This window comes from Canis aureus, chromosome 12 (genome assembly GCF_053574225.1).
Source record: "Canis aureus isolate CA01 chromosome 12, VMU_Caureus_v.1.0, whole genome shotgun sequence".
In the NCBI taxonomy this organism is placed as follows: Eukaryota; Metazoa; Chordata; class Mammalia; order Carnivora; family Canidae; genus Canis; species Canis aureus.
This window is the reverse complement of record NC_135622.1, coordinates 10037065-10044006: the sequence shown is the minus strand read 5'-3', so window position 1 is coordinate 10044006 and position 6942 is coordinate 10037065. Positions and strand designations below refer to the sequence as shown.

The following is a 6942-nucleotide window of genomic DNA, read 5'->3' as shown; positions in this document are numbered from 1 at the left end:
TATATGGCTGTGCTTTTTATTCTCTATTGGGTTTGGTTCTTTTTTTTTTAAGATGTATTTATTTATTTTAGAGAGAGTTGGGGGGGGCAGATAGGGGTGGCAGGTGGAGGAGAAAGTTTTTAAGCAGACTCTGCATTGTGTGTAGAGCCTTACTTGGGGCTCTATCTCATGACCTGAGCTGAAACCAGGAGTTAAAGGCTTAACCGAGTGCACCACCCAGGCACCCCTCATTTGATTATTTTCTGATGAAACCTTTTGAATAATGCTGAGGCTTTACAATAGGACAGGCAGTCTAGTCACTCTGCTTTGTGATGGATCCTCAGTGTGTGTGTGTGCATGTGTGCGTGTGTGTGTGTGTGTGTGTTGAAAGAGCAGCACAATCAAAGAACTGTAACACTTTGGGTCCCAGGCAGCTATGTTGTGGAACATCCTTAACTGAACATGACACTGGAAAGATGACCAAGGGAATCTTCTTCCCACTTCCAGAAAGAACCCTGACAATGACACATAATGAGATGAGGAGACAATGGGAACAAGGTAATCATCATACCTTGGAACCTTGAATAAGAGGGCAAGGGAGAGAGATTCAAGCATGCATTATCCAGGTGGGCAGTTTCTAAGTGCCAGCCTCATTAGCAAGCCAGAGAGGATATGTTCAGACACTCACAAGAATTCATGGAAACAGTCAAAGAATGGAATCCAGGAAAGATTGGACTAATGGCAAATTAGGCAGGAGATGGGGGAAGGGCAGGAAGAGTGGTCTCAGAGCCATTGCAATTTGGAGATCAATGCATGAGGCCACACAGGTTGGTGAAGTCTGAATACTGTTACCTTCTAGAGTTCCTTCCAGGATTTTCATGAGTCCCAATGCTGTATACCATATGTATCAAGGACCTCTAAGAATTATAGTCAATTGGATTTGGAAATGGCAGTGATATTGTAGGAGGCTAATGCATGGATATAGGTGTGGATTCTCAGTTTATTTGTAAATGCCAGTGAGTAGTCAAGAATCTGAAATTAAAAACACCAGACGGATTTCTTTAAGGACCCTGGAAAGGGATAAAGTGCTTGGCAAGTTTTTCAGAAAGGAAGAGAAAGCCAAAGCTGCCTTTCTAGAGCTTAATTATTTTGCATTCACTGGAGAGATGAGTATCTGGAAAGTAGTCTTTCAGCCTATCCTCTCTACCTCGAATACTGAACTTCTGAAGAGAATGAACCTCTTCCTAGGCATTGAAAGTCAGACAGGACTAGAGTTCTTGGGTAAAAGGTCACCCAATGGATTTTTTTAAAAAAGATTTTATTTATTTATTTATTCATAGAGGCACACACAGAGAGAGAGAGAGAGAGAGGCAGAGACACAGGCAGAGGGAGAAGCAGGCTCCATGCAAGGAGCCCGACGTGGGACTCGATCCCAGGTCTCCAGGATCACACCCCGGGCTGCAGGCGGTACTAAACCGCTGTGCCACTGGGGCTGCCCCACCCAATGGATTTAAACCTAAGTGGTCCACCTGCTATATACACATAAGCTCCTGGTGGAAACAAACCATGGGAGTGGGGCAGGGGAGAGTGGTCAGAGGCAAAAGTTGGTGTTTTCCTCAAGAGTATTACCTTAGCACAAGGGAACAAGCTTTTAAGCCCTGGCTAGGAAATCCACTTAAATACTGCAAAAGTAGCAGGCGCCAGAAGTGAAGTAATAACATCAAACACAACCATGACGACAGGTCCCATTTCTTGATTGCTTACTAGGTGTCATGCATTGTGCAAAGCACTTTACAAGCATTATGAGAAATTGAAGGAGGTTAATGGAGAGCCTAGAGCCTTGACAATTGAAGCCTCATATATATCCTCAGTCATGTGGTGCTTTGGTAAAAGAGGCTAAATGTTTGAGAACACTTGAGCAGGTATTTGGGAGTGTTATCAACTAAAGTGCTACACAGGCAAAATTGCTAAATCACCAGAAAGCCAAACAAGGGGAGAAAAAAAACTTACTTATTAAAACTGGAGACCCCATGATGGAAAATAGTAGAGAAGAAGGTACAGATCAGGCTCACTGCCAGCAAGCAATTATTGGGGCTGCCTTGATTAGAATATTTCAACCCAAACTGCCAATTCAAGAATAGGCTCCTAGTTCGCTCCAGCAGCTGAGGCTAGAGACAGGAAGCAAGGAATCATCCAGATCAACTGGAACAGCCACTGAGCTGCCAGGAAGGCAGAGGCTTGACTTGACCTCAGATCCAGATCCAGAGAACACTTGTAGGTGGCCTCTTGCCAGTCACAAGGCTCAGTCTTCCGAGAAAAAAATGCAGGAAGCAGTACCCAGAAAACTACAAAACAAACTTGCCCTTTAATGGGCTCTCAGTGTAGGGAGCAAGGCTAGGTGCAAAAAGGCGTGATCAAAAAGGACACCAATCTCAGGTTGCCTAGGTGGCTCAGTCGGTTAAGTGTCGACTCTTGGTTTCAGGTCACGTCATGATCCCAGGGTCTCAGGGTTGTGGGATCAAGCTCTGCATCAAGCCCTGCATCAGGCTCTGCACTCAGTGTGGAGTCCACTTGGGATTCTTTTCCCCTCCTTTTCCTTCTCTCTTTGCTCTTTCCCCTACTTATGCTTTCTCTCTTTCTAAAATAAATAAATAAAATAATAATTTAAAAAAAGAGAACACCAATCTCTAGTATTCCCAAGGTAAAGAGCATCACAGAGAGTCAGACATGGCAAAGGGGCTCAAGACAGGAACTCACAACAACAGTCACTAGGTGTGCAGAGATTTCAGGACATCAAGGTGGAGAAAGGTACAGGAGGGGTTTGGTGTTCAAGTGTGTAGGACAGTGGGTCACAAGCAGTCATTACTTCTTAGTCACTCCATGCCCTACACCTAACCCACTTCCTTTTACAAGAATTGGGTAGATGAGGATTGTTTGTTTAGCATCCCCAGTTCCCTACTCACCTTGGGACTGTGAGCACAAGACTTGAGTTTTTCTGAAGAAAAGGAAGGGGTAGAAGCATCTGGGTGGCTCAGTGGTTAAGCGTCTGTCTTTGGCTCACGTCATGGTCCTGGGGTCCTGGGATTGAGTCCCACATCAGGCTTCCCTGCATGGAGCCTGCTTCTCCCTCTGCCTGTGTCTCTGCCTCTCTCTCTCTCTGTGTCTGTCATGAATAAATAAATAAAATCTTAAAAAAAAAAAACCCTTACATATAGCTTTTTAAAGAAGAAGCTTTATACCAAGGACTATAAAAAGAAAACCAGGATCACTTGCCATAAATAGGAGGCAAAAATAAAAACAAGTATTTATGTATTAAAAACCAAAGTAATGCTATAAAATTGTAGCTACTCTTTTTTTTTTTTTAAAGATTTATTTATTTATTCATGAGAGACACAGAAAGAGGCAGAGACATAGGCGGAGGGAGAAGCAGGCTCCCTGTGGGGAACCCCATGCAGGACTCAATCCTAGGACCCTGGGACCACGTCCTGAGCTGAAGGCAGATGCTCAACTACTGAGCCACTCAGGCATCCCTGTAGTGAGATACTCTTATACACCAAAAGCTCTCAGCTGAGGCTTGCTCCCTCTTTTCAAAAGGGACTTTAGTGAGCAATAGACATACAAGAACCAAATGGAAACTCTTCCCTTGAAGTAATCGGCAGGACTGATTGAGAGAGGATTGGAGAGGGAATAACTCTCTCACTACGTGGCTCAATGGTATTTCATGTTGGTGTCTGGGTACCAGTGATAATCATCCCCAGGCCATGTGAGCCCAGATCACAGTTTGTGTGCCATATGCTTTAGGAAGCATAGTTCTTGACCCTCCCAACATGACATAAACCCCATCCTCCCCAAATGGAGTAGAAATAAGATGGGGAATCAGAGAAACAAAGTCTAAAAAAAGGTCAACAGAGGGGATTATAAAAAGGATGCAGGGGAAACAAAGCAGCAGCAAAAGACAAAGAAGGCAAAATGAGATAAAAAGAAGCCAAAAGGATGAACTTATGTTTGAATGTAAACAAAGACAACTAACAACAGGAAGAAGCCAAGCTCCTCAAAGATTGAAAGTGGCTACTAAATGATGTCCCATCCAGCTGAGATGAACAGGGGCAGAAATGCAGAACGTTATCCAAATAAGCCCATGCAGACTAACTCCGTAGGTCGTGTAAGCTGCTCCTCATTGACCTCTGCTCTTGCGGAAAAGTGGAGGGGTGCGGGAGGCAGTGGTCAACAGACGCCTCTCATCCTTCACTATTAAATCACCACCTGATTGAACTAGTTGGCTGGGGGAACAGGCCCAGCTGCAAGTCAGGAATTTCAGCTACTTGAGAACAAACACGTTCTTCATCCCACCTTCCTCCACTGTCACCACTCCCCACCCCTGGGGCGGTGGGCAGGAGGGAATTTGTCCAGCTGAGTTTTACTTCTCAGAGAGATGTTTTGCATGTGGAATGTGAATTGCCCATCACTTAATTTGTTTTTCTAAAAGGTAATAAAATATAATTTATAACTGGTAGGTTCAGTGGCCAGAGAGAGTGATAAAATTCCGAACCCAAAGCATTGGTATTCAGTACCTTCCACTTTTCTGCTGTATAATCTAGTTTAGAGCAAAGCAAAGATGGGTCACTTGGGGCTCCTATAGTTGCCATTTATGCCTCGGAAAATAATTTCTAATGATTGGGGCAGGGTAAATAAATAGAAGAGCAATAAAGCTCAAGGTAAAGGCAATGTTTAGATTACATCAGAAGCTACCCATATGCTAACATAAAACTGTGTTTTGTTGCTTTAAAAATTCTACCATCTGGGTTGTAACAGTGACTCAACATAATAAACATAAACATGTAATAATATACTTAATATATGCATAATGTAAAAAATATGTCAATATCTAAAATTTTTTAAGCTTTTCAATAACTATTCCAAATGTGATTTTTTTGAGTTTTCAAAGTCCCTTCCAAGTTTGGTTTGTTCTCACATTGACAGAATGAAGCAGATGACAAGGCTTCCTAGATTTTAATGTAACATTTCAAAAAATAATAGTTTACATTTATATAGTGAAGTGCAGACTACAGAGTATTTGCCTATACATAACTTACCCCACTCATCTTCACCATAACCCTTTGAGGCAGGTAGACTTTACAGAGGAGTTAACAGGCTCAACAAGATTAAATGACTTTCCCAAGCCCACATAGCCAGTAGATGAAGGTGACATTCAAAATGATGCTGGATTGAAGCTGGTGTAATGCAGGGGAGGACAGGCTGGCTGTGCCTGCAGAGAGCGGATTCCACTAAGTCGTCAGGTTGGGAGATCTGTCCCTAGCTTGTCAACGTCCCAGAATTTTACTCTCAAAGTCAACTGAAACATCAGAACCAAAGCCATACAGGACCAAAGTCTCCCCTGGAAGGTTGGTAGATTTGTTGTGAGAAACATCCCCGCCACGTGAACCAGACAGAATGCAGCTGGTACACCAGCGTGCTCTCCTGGTGGACAGAATTACAAGGGAAGACCAACACAACCGTGAGATTGAGTGCCAGGCAGGGAGCGGACAGGTTGTCAGGACCAGGCAAGAAGAAAAATGACCGGTATTGACACTTACACAGTGTGTCTATCAGTATTAGTATCAGTTCCATTCTTACCAGTACGTATTATTATCATCTGTCCTGTTCTAAAAAGAGGAAATTTAGTCACAGAGGACTTAACTTGCACAAAGTTGAGCAACTAGCGAGACAGGTTTCTGATTCAGGCCTATTTTCTTTCTTTCTTTCTTTCTTTCTTTCTTTCTTTCTTTCTTTCTTTCTTTCTTTCTTTCTTTCTTTCTTTCTTCTTTCTTTCTTTCTTTCTTTCTTTCTTCTTTCTTTCTTCTTTCTCTCTTTTCTTCTTTCTTTCAAGATTTTATTTATTTACTCATGAGAGACACAGACACAGGCAGAGGGAGAAGCAGGCTCTCCACGGGGAGCCCAGTGTGGGACTTGATTCCAGGACCCTGGGACCATACCCTGAGCCAAAGAGAGATGCTCAACCACTGAGCCACCCAGGTGTACCCAAGTCTATCTGCTTTCAAGGCTCTTGGACCTTCTGGAGGGAGCATGGTAGCGATGATATGGGATGATGAGGATGTGGAAAGGGGAGGAGAGAAAAAAGAAGGTTGGAGGGGAGAGGAGGAGAAGTAAGATGGAAATAGGAGGAGAAAGAAGGGGAGAGGATGGAGAAAGAAAGGAAAGGGGAAAGGGAACAGATAGAGGGGAAGGATACAGATTATAATTAAGGTGGATCTCAACACCTCCTAAGGACACCTCACATAACTCAAGAGTGGGAAATTACCAGGGTGCACTGGCCTGTGCAACTGGGCAGAGCAGGGCTGTTCTTTTGGGGGAAGTGGTGGGAGGAGTGGGTAAGGGGGAAAGGCAGGCAGGCATCCCAGCAGCTTCCCATTTGTGATGGGGCTAATTGGCCATTTTGAGATTTGCAGAGTAAATGACTACAAGAAGCCCCTACCACTTGGAAGTGCCTACTGTATCACTAGATCATGAACTGGGGACCCTGGCCTCACTGTTTATTTTCTAACTTCAATACATCATTGCTTAAATTCTCTGAGTCTCAGTTTCCCCATCTGTAAAATGGAACTAAAACTACTTGCCTACTTTCCTTATAATACCTCAGATTTCTTTCTTTTTTTAACTCAAGTACAATTAGCATATGGTGTTGTATTAGTTTCAGGTGCACAATGTAACAATCAACAGTTCTATAAATTTCTCAGCGCTCATCAAGATAAGTGTACTCTTAATCCCCATTATCATTTCACACATCTCCCTACCCACCTCCCCTCTGACAACTACCAGTTTGTTCTCTGTATTTAGGAGTCTTTTTTAAAAAAAAATATTTTGTTTATTTATTTATGACAGACACAGAGAGGGAGGCAGAGACACAGGCAGAGGGAGAAGCAGGCTCCCTGAAGGGAGCCCGAT

At 43.3% G+C, this 6942-nt stretch overlaps 1 long non-coding RNA gene across 1 annotated transcript; it reads left to right on the top strand.

The window, feature by feature from the left end:
- The first annotated feature begins 431 nt into the window (after positions 1-431).
- Positions 432-2657, top strand: LOC144280546 (uncharacterized). The gene is made up of 2 exons (XR_013348952.1): positions 432-806; positions 2462-2657. It is a non-coding gene; the product is annotated as an uncharacterized LOC144280546 (long non-coding RNA).
- Positions 2658-6942: the final 4285 nt, after the last annotated feature.